Source organism: Cavia porcellus, unplaced genomic scaffold, assembly GCF_034190915.1.
Source record: "Cavia porcellus strain 051 isolate PalLab524CR breed Dunkin Hartley unplaced genomic scaffold, mCavPor4.1 scaffold_22, whole genome shotgun sequence".
Classification (NCBI taxonomy): Eukaryota; Metazoa; Chordata; class Mammalia; order Rodentia; family Caviidae; genus Cavia; species Cavia porcellus.
In genome coordinates this window covers 6,854,554-6,875,340 of record NW_026947505.1, presented here as the reverse complement: position 1 = coordinate 6,875,340, position 20,787 = coordinate 6,854,554, and the positions used below count along the sequence as shown (strand labels likewise).

Below are 20,787 nucleotides of genomic sequence, written 5' to 3'. Positions count from 1 at the left end.
CTTCAAAAAAGTAAAAGAGGGCAGCAGGGGCCCAGGGAGAGTTTAAGATCATCGCTCACAGTGGCCAAGGACCCACCTAGCTCCTAGTACACTCACCTGGGCTCTGCGGGTTTTGGGCCTGCCTGGGCCATGCCCAATGACTTCTTTCAATCTGGGGAATTGGGCTACCAGATGTGATTTCCTGCACACCAGCTCAGGCCCCTAGAGAGTTTAAGATCATTGATCCCAGTGGTCAAGGACCCTCCAACCTTTCAGCCACACTAGAGTAGGCTTGGGAAGTTATGCAGCCTGGCTAGACCACACTCGGCAACCTTTTTCAATCAAGGGAGTTGAGGGCACATGAAGTGAGTTTCAGTGCATTGGAGCTTGCCAGGGAAGAGCTTTGGACCATCATCGACAGTGGTTAGGTGCCCTCCCAGCTTCCTGGAACACTAGAGGTGGCATGGGAGATCCTGTGGGCCTGAATAGACCACACTCAGCAACCTCCATTCAGTCCCAGGAGTCAAGAGTATAGGATACCATTTCCAGCACACCCGGGGGAAGCTTTGGAACAGCACTTGAAATATGGAAATATAGGAAAATGACAAAACGAAAGACCAAAAGGCAATCTCAAACTTCCAGGCCAACCCAAAAAGCCTATGACCCATGTACACAGAAGAAAATATATGCTATACACCAGTAATACCTGAAATAACAGCAACTGAAATAAAGAAGCAACTCCAGGAAGCTTTAAAGTAATGCAAACTAGAAATAACCTCCTAGGTAAAAGAAGAAATGATAAAAATAATGAAAGAGGTGCTGAACACATCTAAAGAAGACACAGTTAAAAATTTAGAGGAACAAAACAAAAGATAGAATCCCTGGATGAACAATATAAAAACAAACAGCATACATGAAGCAGATTCAAAGAGATATACAGGAAATCAAAAATTCCATTGAAAGTTGTCAAAACTACCTCAACAAAAATGAAGATAGAATTTCAGACCTCGAACACAAGATTGAAGCTAGTGAACAGAAAAGGAAAGATCTTTTAAAAATAACAAGGAATAAGGAAATAATAAGTCAACAGCTGCAAGATGATGCAAAGAAAAACAACATAATACTGATAGGGGTAAATGAAAAAGAAGGGGAAAACACAAATGATATCAAGTGGCTATTTGCAGAAGTAATACCTGAAAATTTCCCAAACATGAGAATGCAAACTGACATTAGGATTAGTGATGCATATGTAACTCCAAATAGCCATATCCAAAATAAACTATACCTAGACATGTAACAATCATCATCCCAGAAATCCAACATAAGAATAAAATATTAAAAGTTGTTAGAGACAAAAGACAGATCACCTATAAAGGAAAACCTATCAGAATTACAGCAGACTTCTCAGCACAAACAATAAAGTCAATAAGAGCATGGAGTGAAGTATTTTAGATCCTAAAGGAAAACAATTTCCAGCCTAGACTGATGTACACTGAAAAACTGTCCTTCAAAATGGATGAAGAAATAAAATACTTCCATGACAAAGAACAGCTGAAGAACTTCATGATCACCAAGCCAATCCTGCAAAGAATACTGAAAGACAGTCTAGATACACATAGGAAAAAGCCACTATGCAAGGAAAACAAACAGAATGGAAAGATAAAGAGGCAACAGCAGAAAGACAACATGTCAACAATAATAACCATTAATGTAAATGGTCTCAATTCACCAATTAAAAGAAACAGACCGGCAGAATGGATCAAGAAACAACATCCAACCATATGCTGTCTACAAGAAACCCATCTAACCCAAGAAGAAACTCACAGACTGAAAGTCAAAGGAGGGAAAACAATACTTCATGAAACAGGAACCAAAAAAAAAAAAAAAAAAAAAAAAAAGCAGGGGTAGCTATTCTGTTTGCAGACAATGTGAACTTCAAACCAAGAATGACCCTAAGAGATAAAGATCACTACCTATTGGTTAGGGGAAAACTTCAAGCAGAAGAGACAACAATCTTAAACATATATGCACCAAGTTTCAGAATACCCAGGTATACAAAGCAAGTATTAACAGAAATGAAAAGTCAAAGAAGCAATAACACCATTATAATAGAACACCTTAACAGCCCATTGACACCAAAGGGACAGATCAATCAGACAGAAAATCAGCAAAGAAATAACAGAACTGAATCACACTTGTGAACAAATGGACTATATACAAATGGATATATACAGAATGTTCCATCTAACAATATTAGAATATACCTTCTTCTCATCAGTACATGGGACATTCTCTAAAACAGACCATCTAATAGCCCACAGAACATATTTAAGTAAATGCAAAAGAGTTGAAATTATCCCATGCATGTTATCAGATCATAGCGCCATGAAACTAGAAATTAATGATAAAAATAAACTGCAAAAAAGCCACAAGCACATGGAAATTGAATAATACACTCTTGAGCAATCAGTGGGTCACAGGGGAAATTAAAGAAGAAATTAAACAACACCCACAATCAAACAAAAATACGAATACAACTTACCAGAATCTGTGGGATGCAATGAAAGTGGTCCTCAGAGGAAAATTTATTGCACTGATTTCCCACATCAGGAAAACAGAACGAGTAAAAACAAATAACCTGATGCTACAACTCGAACATCTAGAAAAAAGCAGAGTAAGTCAAGCCCAAAGCCAAAAGAAGGGAGGAAATTATAAAAATCAGAGCAGAAATGAATGCAATAGAGACTAAGAAAACAATCCAAAAAATCAATGAATCAAAGAGTTGGTTCTTTGAAAGAATAAATAAAATTGATAAGCCCCTAGCAAACTTATTTTAAAAGGGAAGAAAAAGCTCAAATTCATTCAATAAGGAATGAAAAAGGCGAAATCACTACAGACACTGTGGAAATACAGAAGATCATCAATACCGATTTCAAAAACCTCTACTCTCATAGGTTCAATAACACAGAAGAAATGGACAGATTCTTAGAAACATATGCAGTACCAAAGCTGGGTCAAGAAGATGTAAAACTGCTAAATAATCCAATTTCTATTAATGAAATTGAAAATGTAATTAAGTCCTTATCTACAAAGAAGAGCCCAGGCCCAGACCTATAAGAAATATGAAAAAGACTTAATGCCAACACTCCTCAAACTCTTCAATGAGATCAAAAGGGAAACAATTCTTCCTAAGTCATTCCTAGAAGCAAATATTATTTTAGTTCCAAAACCTGAGAAAGACCCAACTAAAAAAGAGAACTACAGGCCAATCTCCCTAATGAATATAGATGTAAAAATCTTCAGTAAAATATTGGCAAATAGGATGCAGCAAATCATCAAGAAGATTATACACCATGACCAAGTGGGATTCATCCCAGGCATACAGGGATGGTTCAACATACATAAATCAATAAATGTAATCCATCATACCAATAAAGCCGAAAGTAAGAATTACATGATTATTTCTATAGATGCAGAAAAAGCTTTTGATAAGGTCCAACACTCATTCATGATAAGAACCTTACAGAGAATTGGAATAGATGGTCTTTACCTCAATATGATAAAGGCCATCTATGACAAACCAACAGCCAGCATCATATTAAATGGCCAAAAACTGAAGGCCTTTACCTTAAAATCAGGCACAAGACAAGGATGACTTATCACTGCTCCTATTCAATACAGTACTGGAAATACTAGCCAGAGCAATTAGGTAAGAGAGAGAAATAAAAGGGGTAAAGATATGAAAAGAGGAAGTTAAATTATTATTTGCAGATGACATGATACTCTATACAGAAGACCCCCAAAACTTCATTGAAAGACTCCTAGATATAGTGAATAAATTCAGTAATGTAGCTGGATACAAAATCAACACTCAATAATCAATAGCATTTCTATACACTAACAACAAAATCACTGATAGAGAAATAAGAGAAACCACATCCTTCACACTAGCATCCCAAAATATGAAATACTTAGGAATTAATCTCACAAAAGAAGTAAAAGATCTATACAGAGAAAATTATAATACCCTGAAAAAAGAAATTGAAGATGACCTCAGAAAATGGAAAGACATCCCTTGTTCATGGATAGGGAGAACAAATATTGTGAAAATGGCCATTCTCCCAAAATTGTTATACAGATTCAATGCAATCTCAATGAGAATACCATCAACATACCTCATAGACCTACAGAAATCACTCCTAAAATTCATCTCAAACCAGATGAGACTTAGAACAGCAAACTCAATGCTAAGCAACAAAGGCAAGGTAGGAGGCAGCACAATCCCTGACTTGAAGTTATACTACAACATGGTATTAGAATAAAAACAGATCTGAACATCAATGGAATAGATTAGAAGATACAACCACAACTACAGATACATTCAACCACCTTATCTTTGATAAAGGGGTCAAACAGGTTCACTGTAAGAAGGACAGTCTCTTTAATAAATGGTACTGGAAAACCAAAACTAGACTCATGCTTATCAACATATACTAAACTAAAATCTAAATGGATCAAAACTCTGAATATTAAAACAAAAACACTAAATCTGTTGGAAGACAAAGTAGGTAAAAATCTTGAAGACATAGGGGTAGGTAGAGAATTCATAAACAGGAATCAAACCGCATGGGAAATACTTCCCAGAATCAGTAACTGGGATCACGTCTTATTAAAAAGTTTCTGCATGTCAAAAGAAATCTCCAGCATAGTGAAAAGAAAACCCACAAACTGGGAAAAAATCTTAGTGAAGTGTCCCTCAGACAAAGGACTTCTGTCTAAAACATATAAAGAATTTTTAAGTATCAGAGCTACGAAATTCAAAGACCCAGTCCAAAAATGGGCATCTGAGATGAATGCACAGTTCTAAGATGAAGAAATACAAATGGCAAATACATGAAAAAATGTTCAGCATCATTAAGCATTAGAGAAATACAAATTAAAACCACACTGAGATTCCATCTCACTGCAGAAAGAATGGCCAGGATCAAGAAAACTACCGACAACAAATGCTGGAGAGGCTGTGAGGAAAAGGAACACTCTTGCACCATTGGTGGGAGTGTAGACTGGTACAACCACTGAGGTCAGTCTGGAGATTCCTCAAAAAGCTGGGATTGGAAGTCCCATTCGACCTAGCTATTCCACTTCTGGGCATATTCCCAGAAGAACCGAAAACATCATACCACAGTGATATATGTGCGCCCACTTTATAGCAGCACAATTTTTAATAGCAGATCTTGGAAACAACCTAAGTGTCCATCAAGTGAGGAATGGATAAAAATGATGTGGTATTTTTATACAATGGAATACTACTCAGCTATAAAGAGTGATCACATTGAGATATTTATAAATAAATGGACACAACTTGAGACCATACTCAGAAGGAAAATAAATCAAACTCATGTGTATAAATACTGTATAGTCTCCCTGGTGTAAGAAACGGTAAGAATACATAAGAGTGTATGGTAATCATGATTCCCCGTTACATTGCTTTGAAGCCTTATAATGTTTTCATTTATGAGTTGGAATGGTTTTATCCTGGTATGCTTGATTTTATTATTTGTGATGGTATGAACAGCTATTTGAAGAAAACAAGACATTATAAATGCCAGTGCTGATTTAATATCATCTTGCTTTGAAATCCTACCATGCTTTTGTTCTTCTCTTTCCATCGGTTCTATCATGTTGTATCTTATTGGATTTTATTATGTGTGATAGTATAAACAAATCTTTTATGGACAGCAAGATAATATAGCAGTCATTGTTCATTTTCTGTTATTTGGTTTTCAATGCCCTGCAATACTTTCATTCTCTTGAATGATTTCATACTATTTTCTTATGTTTAATACTATTGTATATGAAGGTATGCTCAACTATTTCAAAGAAAGAGACATTATGGTAACTCCTGTTATATTGGGTTGCCTTGGGGTGAAATACTGTTGCTTAAATTGTTCTGTTCTGATCTGCTTTATTATGTCCTCTTTTTTCTTAATCTCTTTAAAATAAAAAAAAGTTTAAAAACCAGGTAAAAGAAATGGGAAAAGTCACAAAGAATCACAAATGACCCAAAGGTGTCACAAGGGTGACAAATTCATCTTGACTGTGGTAGTGACTTCATGTCACAATTTAATAGAGTGCTCATAACATGTTGAGTTGATTTTGTGTACATAAGTGCACCTGCCATGTCTCAATATCCAAATTTTTCTCATGTCAAGATTTTCTATATACCCAGGACAGATGAGTACATAGAGAAACTGTGGCATATGTTCACAATCATGTATGATTCAGAACGAAGAGAGATAAATTTGAGTCATTGGTAGGAAATGGATGTACCTTGCATCCACAATTCTAAGTTAAAAAAAAAAGCAAAAACAGAAGGTTAAATATCCCATGATTTTTCTTAAATGAAAGACCCAAAATATAGATAATTTAAATAGTAGAATAACAGAAAGATGACAGGAAAGAGGAAGGTAGTCTGTATGGAGTTAAGAAGAGGATCTGAGCATGCGGGAAGAAAGAAAGGAGAGGATGAGAAAGGAAAGTAAATTCTGTGTGCATACGTACACATACTCCATGAGGAATACATTACCTATCACAAAAATATACTACAAAAACAATTTTTAAAAAATATTTCTGTTGTGAATAATGTGCCCTGAAAATTCTAGTGACTTTTAGTAGATAAAATAAGCTTTTTTAAGAAAAAGAAGAAGAAGAAAGAAATATCTAGTAGGAATATTTTATAAAGAAATGAGAAAAATCAAGGGAAATATAGATATTTTTAAATACTTTCAAGGCTACATGTGAATCAGACAGGTCTAGATGAACTTTACAGGAAGAACAATTAAGGTTTTCTAAAAACATGTAACTCACTAAATCCACGCGGTGTAGCCTAATTTTAGATGGTGTAGTAATGAAGGAACATGGTCCAGTTAGGAAAAAGAAATATAGAAATAATCCAGCTTCTTCCCTTGCATTTCTTAAGTGAAATAAAGAGTATAGTCTCCAGTGACACTTTCTAAAATTTCTCTCTTCTCTCCAATACTTTTCCCCTACTGTGTTGACTCTTAATGACGCAATTGCTTTGTGTGCTTTTCTCTTCTATTTCTTACACTGCTTCATGAAAATCTATACGGATACTCTCACAACAGCAAATCTGTTGAAGGTCAAAAGAATAGGAATACCTTGAGTGGAAGACCCCACAACCTTCTTGATCAAACAATGATCCAAGAGAGGCTTGAGACAGTCAGGCAGTGAATGGCAGAACTCCAGTGTGATTAAGGGAGCATCTTACGGTCCTCTGTCTTGCTCCATTTGACTAGCTGTGAGACACAGATCCATTCATCTAATTTCCCTGGGAATTATTTATCTCTACTATAACATAAAGAGAATAACTTCCTAGAGTATGTGTTTGAGCAGTAAATGATTTCATACATGTGATGCTCTTAGAATGTAATAACTGGTTCTCAGTAAGAACTAGTTATTTTGCTCTCTTCATACAAAGCTAGTTTTGGGAATTCAAAGTGTAATCAACAGTCTCAAGAGACAGTGAACTTTCTGTCTCTGAACATGATCAAACGGATACTAGCTGAGTATATCACAGAGAAACTACCCATCCAATTAATTCATCTCATATCGACATACTGGGAGCCACTAAAGACTCCTTCATATATGAGAATCTACATTTCCATGCATTCCCCTTTCTAACTTTGTTATTTTTTTCCCTGCATCCCTCATTAAACCACCCTAGATCAGAACATCTTGAATTCTCTTGATCCCAGACATTTTTCTCTAGTTTTTTTGGAAGTGTTTCATAAAAAGCCTTCTTTCAGATGACAAAAACTGACAATTTATAAAAGAGGGAAATAAAATATAAAAAATCCTAGCCTCACAGGAAATAAAATATTTGATAATATAAAGGATGACCCTTCCTTGTGTATACATGAGATTTTAAAGAGCTAAGATTTTTTTAATGTGTAAAATGGTTTCAGCCAACTGCCACCCACACAAAGCAAATCTTTCTACAAGAGCAAATCTTTCTACATAAAACAGAACTATTTCTAGTTAGTATCTTCCTGTTGTAGTTAAGGTTTTCAAGGGAATCGATTTAATATAGGACACAAAATTATAGGATTATTTTTATAATATTCACCCAAAGAGTCAAATGCAAAAGAGTGTGGGAGATTTGTCCACGCACTAGAGACCCACAGAATCCAACTGAGAGCCTGGATCCTACACAAGTCCAGCTGAAGACCTAGATCCCATGACAATGCCTTCCTCAGTCCATCTACAGGCCTAGAGCCCATGACAGTGTCTCAGGCTAGTCTGTATCAAGGATCTCTACTGGGAAGGCCCAGCACAGTGGTGAAAGTTAGAAAGTCTGCACTAGCAGGATGGAGGATCTGTGCCAGCAGGCTGAGGAATCTGCACTGGAGCCAGGAAATGATGCTCAAGGTAAGGATCAGTGAGTGCTCCCTTAAAGAGAAATGCAATCATCCTTAGTGACAGGGAGGTCCTGAGCTCCTCCAACAATGAGAACAACTGACTTCACATCAAGAAAGCCAGAGCAAAAAGCTTTTCTAGGAGAAGCGACCAGCTTTTCCAGGAGACTCAATAAGCACACCATGTTCCCCTCCGTGTCTGCTTTCATGCTGTTGGTCGTGATCCTCAGGTGGACCTTGCACACCCAGAATCACTCTGACTCAGTTCAGCTGGGTGTTACAAGGTGACCATTAGTTAATCCACCACACTTCCAAAGACAGAATTAATGGGTAGGGATTAATTCATTTGTCTGTTTCTTGCTTCCCCAATTCTCTTTGCATTCAAGAAAATTTTAATTAAGTTATCAATTTTTTATTCAAGTATTCAATGAAAGATTTATTTTCCAATCAAAGTGCAGTCATGGACAACAATCAGCATTTATCCCACATCTAGTCTCATCTACTTTACTCTAGCACAAGAGTTCTGGGCATTCTTCCTTCAGCTAAAGGTTACTTCCCCTTCCTCTGTGAACTTGCCCCCTCTCTGTACTTTTCACCTTCCCTACCTTTCCAACCTTCCTGCTCAACCTGAAAATATTTGCTCAACTTTCATATTTACTCAGACCTCTTCTTTGACCTCAGTTCTGTCTCCAGCTACCAACCTGTCTCCCCCTTCTTTATCTCTACTCATCTGGTCCTCTCCACAATCTCTCTCCCTTGAACTCTGCTGACCCTTGATCCTCCAGCTAGAATCATCTTGGATATCTGCTTTGTAGCTGTGACACAATCCATCCCACCAACCCTTAGAAGAGCAGTAGATGTCTCTTAAGGACTCACACAATACTCCAGAATAATCTGTTGGAATTATCAGATTACCTCAATAGCTTTGAGAGCAGAGCTAATAAGCTTTGCCTACAGTAAAGAAAGGGATATACCTTGACTTTTTGCAATGTATTAATGATATAATTCTAGACACTATGTGCATGAAGAAAGCAACCTAGATATATGTAGTACCTTGATATGTACATTTTGGCATTGGAACTTAAATTTTTCAGTTCAATAAAGCAAGAAATCAATAATCTTTTTGGCCTTGGATTCTGTGTATGCAATAAAATGTAAATTCCAGTGTGATGTGCTAGGTTTATCATTGATGGCATCTAATCAGTAACATAATGATAAATATGTATTTTCCATAGGCCATTTGGTATAATCTTTCTGTGTTCTAAATAACATCTCTTTTTTTTCTTTCTGTGTCTGTGCTTCATAAATAATATCCATAGAAATTATGCTCCCTTTGACAGCCTTCAGATCATTATTTACCTTCTGATCAACACAGACAGAACAAACTGTAATGTAGACTTTCCTTCTAGGCATGGTAGTGCAGGCCTATAATTCCAGCACTCAGGAGACTACAACAGGGGGATCACTGTAAATTCAAGGCCAGCTTGGGCTAACATAGTGAGTTTCAGGCCAGCTGGAAATGCATAACAAGACCCTGTCTCAAAAAAAGAAAAAGAAAAAAATATATATATAAAGAAAGAAATACAGATATAGAGGTGGAGATGGAGGAGAAGATAGAGATCTGTATTATTTTTTACTACTGAAAGTCATAGAATTTGAGACAAAGATGACCCATGGAAATAGCTTACAGTTGATTAATCCTTGGTTATATAGTTTGGTAATTTATTTTTAGTTCAAGAACCTTTTGAGAGTTAACATTTTTGGCTTGTCTATTTTTTTTTTTATGTAAGCTTTCACTAAGGCTTATTTTGTGACACAAATGTATTAAAATCTTAGTTAACATTTTGTCATTCAGTCTTCATAACAATCCTATTAATTTTACCCTATGATTGTAAGCTTTATCCTTCGTTTACAGGGTTTACAGAATTCTGAGGTGTAGAGAAGTTGGCCATACGCCAGTCAGGTCTTGATCAGGACAGGTTGTTCTCACAGCCCACATTCTATCCCATTCCACCCATTTCATGACAAATCCAAGAAAAGATACTCAGAGGAAACTGACTACAGAGACCCCGGTGTGTAATTAAAAAGAGAATGAGTGCTGAGCGTTTATTTTCTTATTTACAGAGGGTGTAAGTTTTTTAATGCAGAATGACATGGGGAAAGGATGGAAAAGTATCTAAAGATTTCTGGAATAGCACTTGCATCACAAGTACTCCTCTCTTGGACCATTAGTCACAGATCTCCAATTTTTTTCTTGAGCTATCGATTATCAAGTAAAATGGCAACTTACAGATTTTGTTAGTTATTATTGACTTGGTGAGCGAATTTTCAATATGTTTTTAAAACAGATAACAGAACTAAAAATTCCTAAACTAGTTCATATGGGAAAGGAGGGGTACAAACATTTGTGCTGACATCATTGTTAACCTACTAGGGGCCCTCTTAATATTCTAGGGGAAATGACTCCTTGAGGAAGGTTTCTATTCCCAGAAAAACTTTCCACAAATCTTTAAAATAAAAACGAAAATGCTAGACTCAAGGGATGTTTCCATATGACAAAGTTATCCCAAATGTATATGAATTTATTCTCATTTATTGTCTAAAATAATTGATAAAAGATATTTCAAAGGTACATAAATGGAAAGGATTTCTTATTTGTTTTCTTTTCACATGAACTCATCACCTCCTGTCTCTCACTTAATTGCCATAAAATTGCACTAAGTCAGAGATGGCAGGGTTTGTGGTTGGCTGGGTATTGGTGTTTCTCATTGTTTGGTTATACTGTAAATGTCTGGAATGAGCTTAATCTGAAATATTTTTACCCAGCAGTTCTCTTGAATGTCTAGCCTACGGAGGAGTTGTAGGGATTTTTTTTCTTTTGTTGTTGGGTTTTTTTGGTGCTTTGTTGTTGTGGTGGTGGTTGATGATGGTGTGTGTGTGTGTATGTGTGTGAGAGAGAGATGGAGGTGGATATCTCTGTCTCTGTCTCTGTCTCTCTGTCTCTCTGTCTCTCTCTCACACACACACACATACACACACACACACACACACACACACACACACACACACACACACGGACCCAAGATGGCAGTGTCATTTATAGAATTCTTTAACAGAAGGGCAAAGGTTCTCCTGGGGAGAGGTTCTCCTTTAGGCTGATTTCCCTAGTTGTGGGATTGGATGAGAAATAAGGAGGGCAGATTTGCATCCGTAGCTGATTGGCAGTGTCTGTGAGAAAGTATCCACTCCAGTAAGTTTTATGATTTTGGTAGTTTCTTTCTCAGAAGTGATGGCGCCCTTTCCTTCCAGGGGAGAGGCAGTGTGAGGACTGGGATGTTGTTTCCGGTGACGGCTGGGAAGAGGAGGAGGCAGCCAGCAGATTGAGACAATGAAAAGATTCTGACGGATGGAATGTTGCTGTTTCTCCATTTTTGAAGCCTTTCTTCTTTTTGATCATGTTTATCCTTTAAAATTTCACAGCGTGGTCAAAGTAGGTAAGGTACCATCTAACATACCTCTGTACATATTGAGCAACTGCGCGTACTTATAAACACACACACACTCACAATCATTTGGGAACATTTAGCATGGCCACCTTTGGAGGGAAATCACATTTTCATTAACAATCAAAACCTGACCATCAAATGCTTTTAAATGCAGTCTACTTTTTGCTTTTCCTATGAGTTTTCCTATCTTTTTAGTGGGGAAAAAAAAAAAGACATATAAATCCAGGTGTTGAATTTTTCTCCTCTCAGTTATAATTTAGAATTACACTGAAGAAAAAAGTTGTAACTAAGACAAAGTTAAAATATATATTTTGGATCAAGCATTTACATTTTACTGTGACATAAAAAGCAAGCTTTAAATTTACCAAGAAGTAATATTCCACCAATTACCACAAGATTCCACAGCTGCTGATCCAAAGAGGCTATTTTTCTTTCTTGGATTCTTACTCATCAGCTCTCACAATCACCTCATAACTAATCAAGACTTTTATGAAAATGTTAGTGGCCAAAAGATCCACTTCGATTGCCTTCATTCCCTTCACATACTATTTACGGGCATGTTTACTGCCACTAATAACTTTTCTTTTTTAATTTTAAAATTTGTTCAGTTGAAATGTGCTTCAACAACAACAATAAAACATAGCCTAAAATATTCGTGTAGGATTTAGATAGAACATCAATTTTCTTAAGCATTTCTTTACAACACATAATAAAAATGTACTCAGGGAGAAAGAAAGGATACAGTTGTTGATCTTGGCTACTATCGCATGGAGGTTGATTTGAACCTCTTCTCATTATGTAAAGACATAGTGCTTGGAAGAAGAATAGTTATAAGAACATATGTGTGACTTACAGACACTGTGATAGTCAACTGAGACTAAATTGGACTGTGTGTCCATCCCTATATATGCCAAATGTTTGCTCAAGCCCTCGTACTGATTTTGCTAATACAAATATGTATCAGATGTCAATATTGCTTTTAATCTGCATTAAGTCCTGTAAGGACTTTAGTGTTCCTTACTATTAGATCATCATTGTTTCAGTCAGCTACTATCAGAACAGTCCTGCATAACAACAGATCTTGACATCTGAAAAGCTTACAAAAGTAGGTATTTACCTCTCTCTTAGATACCTGTGAATCCAATTAGGCTGATGTAAATTAGGTTCAACTGTACTTGACCCCAAATGTTGAAGTAGATCCCAAATTCACTAATTCTAAGAGCAAGCAGCTAACTAAATCAAATCATGTGCTTTTCAAAGCGAAAGGGAAGAGCACAGAAGGGCACATTTCAAACATCTGCTTCTGTGACATCTGCTGATACCTCATTTGCCAAGACAACTCACAGGGCCAAGTACGTGGGACCAGGAGGTATACTCCTCCAATAGGAAATGATAATAACAATTTTTAAACAGTCAATATTTACTGAACAAAATCTAGTTTCTCAAAACTCTCTTATCAGGCCATTTTTTCTCCAGAAAATCTCACCAAACCCAGACATTTATTTCCTATCATTGCATGAAAAATTCACTGACATCATTCTAGTTCCAATTCTTAGTTCCAATTTTATAACCAAGGAGTTATTTGGTAATTATATTTAGACATTTCAGATACTTTAAACATATTGTGGCTTGAGTAAAACTCATGACTACTCCTACTTCTTCCCCTGCACCAAAAGTGCACTTTTGCTAGTAGTTTCCACGTCACCATGTGCTGCGCCACTCACTTTCACAAACTGGAAACCTGGTACTCTACTTTCCATCAGCTTTCCGGTTAATCGCTGAGATCCACTTTACCTTTGAAATACATCTTGAATCCTTCATTTCTCTTCACCTTTACCGAATCCTCCTGCATATTTAAGAAGTAGCTTTACTCTTTCTCCCTGCTTCACCTTCAAAGTTTCCAAAACTTTTATCTCAATATTCATTGGCAACAAAGGATTTATTTTACTGTCAAATAAAATGATTGATACAGAAGTGTTTATTATCAGCATTAAGTCCCAGTGTGCTGGGAAGACATTGGGGAATTAGAGATAGAAGCAATGAGCTGGGAAAGGTGCACAACCCAAAAATAAGAGAACTCTAGGTAAGAGCTTGCAACATGAGGGCAAATCCAGGGCAGGGAAGGGAGGCAAAGGCAAAGCCTGAGAAGTGATACCGATCCCCAGAAGCTTTCTGAATCCAAAACTACTTGATCTAAGAAATATGAAACTGATCTTGCTTTCTAAAAATGGGGTGAAATAAAAATTTAAAATGTCCACGTAGTTAGATCTTGTCTAGGAAAGCCCATCTGAAGTGAATGAAATAAGAAATAAATGTTAGTAGACAGTGGATACCTCTCCGGTCCAGAAAATTGGAGGAAATAAAGAATTCCTGGATAATGGTAGAAAGGCCGATCCTGTATAAAGCTCTAGGACCCTCAGATCCACCATCTGCATTTGCTTCCTCCATTCTTCAGAGGGCATAAAAGGGCCTTCCCCACACCATATAAGCAGCCGCACCTCCTGTCCAAATATCCTTACTGTGACTCTACTAGGATAAGGGGGGATGGTCAGGTATTCACCATCCCTTCATAGAGTGGGGCTTGGGACTCACTGGGAAGTATATGCAGATGCTCTTTGACTTACAGTGGGGCTTCGTCCTGATCAACCCATCATAAATGGAAAATATCATAGGTCAAAAATGCATTTAATACACCTAACATATTGAATATCATATCTTAGCGACACAGTATGCTATAGATTACCACCCGCTTCCTGTTGTTATTGCAGGGCTTACTAGGAGCTGTGACTCACTACTGCTGCCCAGCATCACAAGATAGGACTGTACCAATACTGTATCATTAACCTACGGAAAGATTAAACTTCCAAACTCGAATTGCAACTTCCCCTGAATGTGTATTGCTTTTACACTGCCATAAAGTTAAAAAAAAATCATTAGCTAAACCATCCTAAGTGGGGGGCCATCTGTACACTTAGTGGCTGAGTTTGTTGGTTATTTTTTGAACCTGAAAAGTACATTGAAATTAAAAGAATAAATGCTGATTGTAGACTTCTGAACACAGTAGCACAGAAACCTCGCAGCACACATTAGGGACGCACACGGGCCATGAACACTTGCTATTTCCAGGGAAGCGGCTACCCTCTTCAGCAGCTCTTGGTCCTGAACAGAGACACAGAACACTCTCTGACAACTTGAAGTCAAGCAGCCAATATCCAACACATTCAATAAATTTTCATTTTTCAGACATGCTCAATGAATTTATCCCTTGCCTTTTATTCAGTAAACTCTAAACCCACTTAATAGCTTTTGTAAACTTAGCAGAAATGTCACTGACATGTCAGTAAGGAAAAGGGATAGACTACATACATAGGCCTTTTAATTTTCAATTGTAGTAGTAACTATAAAAGATCAGCAAACTACCCCTTCAAGGATCAAAAGGAATAATTATAAATTTTAAAAGAGCTTATTTTATTGTATGAACAGACACAGCCTTTCTGGGTCAGGGATATAGCTCAAAGGCATAAGTACCTGCCTAACAAGCATGAGGTCCTGTGTTCGATTCCCAGTACAAAAAAGAACACAGCCACGATCTGCCCAAAGGTAATGTTGTAATGATTTTAACACTGTGATCTTATCGTCACCTAGGCCTACAGATTCTGAAACACATAATACTCTACCTTTACTTCCACCACCTTTGACATAATGTGTAAATACCCAGCTATTTCCATTTGACATGTTCTATTAGAACCAAAGCCCTTCAAAAGAATAGCTTTTAAGACCCTCACATTTGCCTTCTGAATTTCTCTTTGGGGCTCTATTCACGCTTTCTGTGCCAGAGCTGTCACTTCTCCCACCATAAACCAGTGTTGGGTCTAACCATATTTACTCTCAATGTTGGGAATATAGAAGACAGTACTATTTGTCACAGTTTATGTGGCTCATGACAACTAGAGTCAACAAAACTTTTTTAAAAATTTGTACAGTGAAATTTGTTTTCTACAGGTCATTCCTGAAGTAATGTATCAAAAACTCCCTTCTTTCTTTGGAAGAATGTAAATTGCTTAACCATGTCTTTGGCAAGATTTTTCAACAAGTGATGGTCAGCTACAGTGAATCAACACAATCATCATAATTGTCTTGGTTACTTTTTATTTGTCACTTAGACAAAATACCTGATGCCCAAAATGAAGGAATAGAAGGTTTATTACTTACAATTTTGGAGGTTCCAGTCCATACTCGGTTGGCTCTGAGCAGCAGGGTGGCATGGTAGGTTGCCATTCATGGCCAGCTGCAAACAGCAAGAGCCAACGCACAAGAGACAGAGACACACCTTCCCACCATTATATCATACCCATCCCTAGATGGTGTAGCACTCACACACCAATCCAAGTGCTAGACAACGAACCAATCACAAACACTAGATTTGGTAGAGTCCACAATTGCATGAGGCTTGGGGGCCATTGACATAAACCATGACAACAATGTATTTTAATTCTAGCAAAAATACAGCCAAAGTTAAGAGTTTGTTAAATATGTTTATTTTTAAGTACATTGCATCATATGGAGGTTGTTTATACAATAATGCCACTCACTCCGTAGCATCCCAATGTGTTTCCTTGAGAAGGAGGAAACATGTATCATCATAGCTGGCAAGGGACCACCCACCAATCAATAGCTGTCAGTGATCTTTATGTCTTTTCTTCACCTCCTCCAAGAAAGCTCTCACCTCTAAGAAATATGTGTTTGAGCACCTGTTTGCGTATCCCCATAGTAGTGCGTTTCTAGTGACTGTGTCTTCAGTCGTGCATCTCAAGAGAGAAAAAAAACAGTAACATCAGATGGTAGGAATTCGATGAAATTTAAAAGAGCTGACGAGCTGTCTTCAGCCGAGCTTTTAGAATATCCTGAGCAGGTCCAACCTTAGGACCATGGTTTTCTTCATTCCTTCACTGCCTGTCTATTACAGTGTTCATTTTATTAGATTTGAACAGTTTATTCATGTACGTCTCCTCTAGAACTTCTAGACTTCAGTAGGATACTATTCTTGAGAATATGACTGTGTCTTTTTATCTTCGTGTCCAGGGGCAAGTCATATTCCTAACATATAGTAAAAATTCAACACTTGTTGAATGACTGAATGAAATGTTTGGGTGGGTGGATAGGTGAGGGGGTTGCTGTGATGGATGGATGGTTGGATAGATGGATGGATGGATGGACGGACAGATGGATGGATGGATGAGCAGACCAGACAGATGAATTCTATGTAGAGTATAATGTCACCTAAACCATAACTGTTGCTTTCTTTCATTGAACTTTAAAAGTTCTGACAATGTTTTGAGAACCAAGGTTATGTTTTGACAAACCTAATTTAGTGTTTCGCCAAGCATAATTTTGGAGTCCAAATGACTATGTTTGACAGCCTCTCTCTAAGCAGGCCTGCAGTTTGTTTAGGCCACGGCATCATGACTGACAAGTGATATTTTTTCTTTGTTTGAAGGTCTTTGCAGAAATGTCTGATTTCAACAGCTATGGATTCTTTCTGGTTTCTGCTGCCTTATAACCCCTGACAGAAAAGCCGCGCTTCCAGGAGTACTATGTCTTAGTAGATTTCGCAGAACCCTTAAAATGTGATACAAAAGCAAGAGCATTCTAAGGAATAGTCGGGTTCTGCTACAGTGCCTTTCAAAAATGTCTTCTTGAAAACGTTAGGGATGAGACCAAGAACAAGGCCACGGGGAGTCTGGTGTGCTCGGTGGACAGGGACGTGGGTGTCTTCCTTTGAAGAAGGGGCTGAAGGATTCTTATTTCAGAAGAATTTTACTAAGCTCAATGCAAATCCTCAAACCATATGACTTAGCAAATTTGTCTAAGCATTGAATCATTTGCTCCAATTTAGGATTTCAGACTTCCTGAGAATAGTATTTCCAAGAACACCCAGGAGAATTCAGAGTGTGAATAATCCCAGACTTGTCTCCGTCTTGTAAATTAAAAAAAAAAATAGATAATAAAAGACCAATTAAAACATTTGAATTTTACGGTTTAACACAGATTGGCCTACACAGATTGATTAGTTGGTGGCAAATTATGATGAGACATTTTTTAAAAATCAACTCCAACTTTAAAAAAGATGGTGCAAGCAAATGGAAGGCAGAATTTAGCTTTGCTCTCTGGCTTTGGCTTCTTTTTCTCCTGTGCTATCTTTATAAAGGCTGTAAGTAGCAGCTTAGAAAATACTGGCAAGGTTTTAATTTTTCATTTTTTTTAAAAGATGGATTTGGCCTGAAATTTAGTTATTTGCATATAGCAGGACGTGGACATATCCTGTGCTTTGTCTTGTCCACATTGTAAGAATGTGAATATGAACATTTAAGATTTAAAGCAAATCAGCAATTGCTGAACACTGCATTGAAAATGTATTCATTCCAAAGTGAATTATCATCGCTGGTGACGTTCTCTTTTCTAAACCTTAAAAAACTAAAAAAAGTGGTAATACAAACCACATGGTTGCTTCATTCCACCGCCACTTTTGGCAAAGCAAGTGCTGCCTGGCAACCTTCCTGTCAGCTGGGCCGTGGTAATCAGAGCAGTATTGCCCTGTAGTTAAATCTAAATGCTTTCTTTCTGAGAACTCATCAGTGGATGCTTTTTCTTCTTATCAGTCTTCTCAGTAATGTTTGAACAGGGCTTCTGTGCAAGGGGAGAACATGTCCTTGCAGTAGAAGAAGCTGCAGGAAGAATAGAGAGAGAAAAAGAAATAGAAGAAAGAGAAGAAAAAGGAAGGAAGGAAGGAAGGAAGGAAGGAAGGAAGGAAGGAAGGAAGGAAGGAAGGAAGGAAAAAAAAGAACTATAAGATTCTGGAAGGAGCTGTGCTTGGCTGTTGCTTTGATCTCTGGCCCCAAAGAGGCCTAAGACCTGGGAGCTCTGCTTTGCATGCTCCACTTTCTTTCCCAGACTGACTGACTGATTGATTTTGATACCTGGAATCAAAGTCAGGGCCTTGTGCTCACCAGGCAGGCACTGTGCCACTGCACTGTATCCCCAGCCTTCTTAAGCTTTGCTTTCTTCCTGAGGTCCCTACAAGCCTCCTTCCTCATGGAAAGTTCACAGCCAGCATGGAAATATATGGAATTAAGAAACTACACTGCAAAACCTGAAATACAAACACAGCCTTCTTGGACTGGGCTCTGGTGACAATGACAATATTTTAATCCCAACATATTTAGGGAAAAAAATATGTACTTGAAACAAAACGGATGTCAACAACATCCCTCGCAGGGCTAATTAGAAATGAGGTGACACAAACTTGTTTTGATAATTGAGCGTGTGACAATTGAAACTTCTGGGAAAGAGATCACGGGAGAGGCTACAGCCATAGAAATGATTTCTAACCAATACCAAACACAGTAGGAAACTGGAATTCAACTGGAGTTTTGCTTTTTAGCCAGATTCCATCAATAAGGGCATTATTCAGCTCTTCTTATTCGCTATTAATGAAACAGAAAGATGAGCTATAAAATGCATACGAACATTCCTACCTATTCAAACACTTAAAACTCAGTAGCTCTCTGGACAAACAGATTTGTCAGAGACGCCTCAGCCCCAGGTAATCCTGGTCAGCTCTGAAATGCGTCTGATGCTCCCGAAAGCTCCTTGGGGCCTCTTCCTTCCTTTAAGCACCTTCCATTGCTTCATCCTCTGCAATGACTAAGAAAAAGACCAAGTAATTGATGGCTCCAACCCAGGAATCCCCGCTACTTATTGGAATTAAAGTCCTAATAAGTTTTTTCTATGGTCCTTGATGTCTGGATTCTAAAACCCAATACTTTAGATGGACTTTACAAATAGTGTACCCCAGAAGGAGCAAGTAAATTATTTAAAGTCACCTAACCAAAGGACAGCATCACTCTCTAATAGTGTGACCCAGAGAACAGAAGGAACTTTGCTAGCTCTTTCTATTGTGGTTAAAGGCACTCTGCGAACAAACAACAAATTATGTAAGTGTCTGAAACCAACAGGATGCACACAGTGGAATCGTAACAAGATTAAAATGCTTACATTCCCTAAACTGAAAAAAAGAAAAAAGAAAAAGAATTTGGACTTTGGAGGTTGTTCTCATCTTATCCTCTCCTCTTGCAGGCCCTGAAATATTTAGAGTCCAAGTCTGGAGCAAAGTTGCACCCTGGATCTACAAGTGTGATTTCCCTCATTGTCCACTTCCCTCAACCAGGCAGGAGGAAGAGTAAACACGTCACCACTCGGCAGCATCATTCCATGCTGTGGGCTCCTAGATTTGACTTCCAAGAATATTACCTGCCACTCAAATAATAAATAAAATCCCTTATGTTTGCATATGCACTAGAGTGTCACAGACTTTTGTTTGTTACCTTGTTTGTCCGTCTATGAGGCAGACAGGGCTAGCCACAGATTTTATTGACTTTATTGAATTACAATAAGACTGAGATAGAAGTACAAAAATGTCTTAGGGAAATACACCGGAAGCAAACCATCATCAGGTAGTGTAAGGCAGGTTCTTTTTGTTTTAAACAGGTATTACAATGATAGGCAGAAACGGACCAAGGTAAATGAAATTTAAAATATATTATCTCATTATTTCAGTTACATTGTATTTTGGACAGCCTTAAAATAGCTTAAAGTTGAATTTATTGTAAAGGCCTTCCTCTGAAATCTGTGTTATTTATCACCACTTAAACCAGCCCTGGTCTTCCTCCCAGCCTTTTTTGGGGGATGTTTTTAAAATCCACACTGTATCCATCACCATGAAGCCCATTCGTCCTAGGCTTAACCCCAGGGGCACCTTACTCTATCTTTATGTGGCCTCTCTCCACTTAGTAGCTTTCTAGAAACAA

At 37.6% G+C, this 20,787-nt stretch overlaps 1 long non-coding RNA gene across 1 annotated transcript in view; it reads left to right on the top strand.

Annotated features, from left to right (window-relative positions):
* LOC134472183 (uncharacterized) overlaps nucleotides 1-20,249 on the top strand; it is a 57,800-nt gene extending 37,551 nt beyond the window's left edge. The window contains exons 2-3 of the long non-coding RNA XR_010042058.1: nucleotides 11,724-11,908; nucleotides 20,057-20,249. This is a non-coding gene — a long non-coding RNA (uncharacterized LOC134472183). The remainder of the gene's footprint in view (nucleotides 1-11,723; nucleotides 11,909-20,056) is intronic.
* Nucleotides 20,250-20,787: the final 538 nt, after the last annotated feature.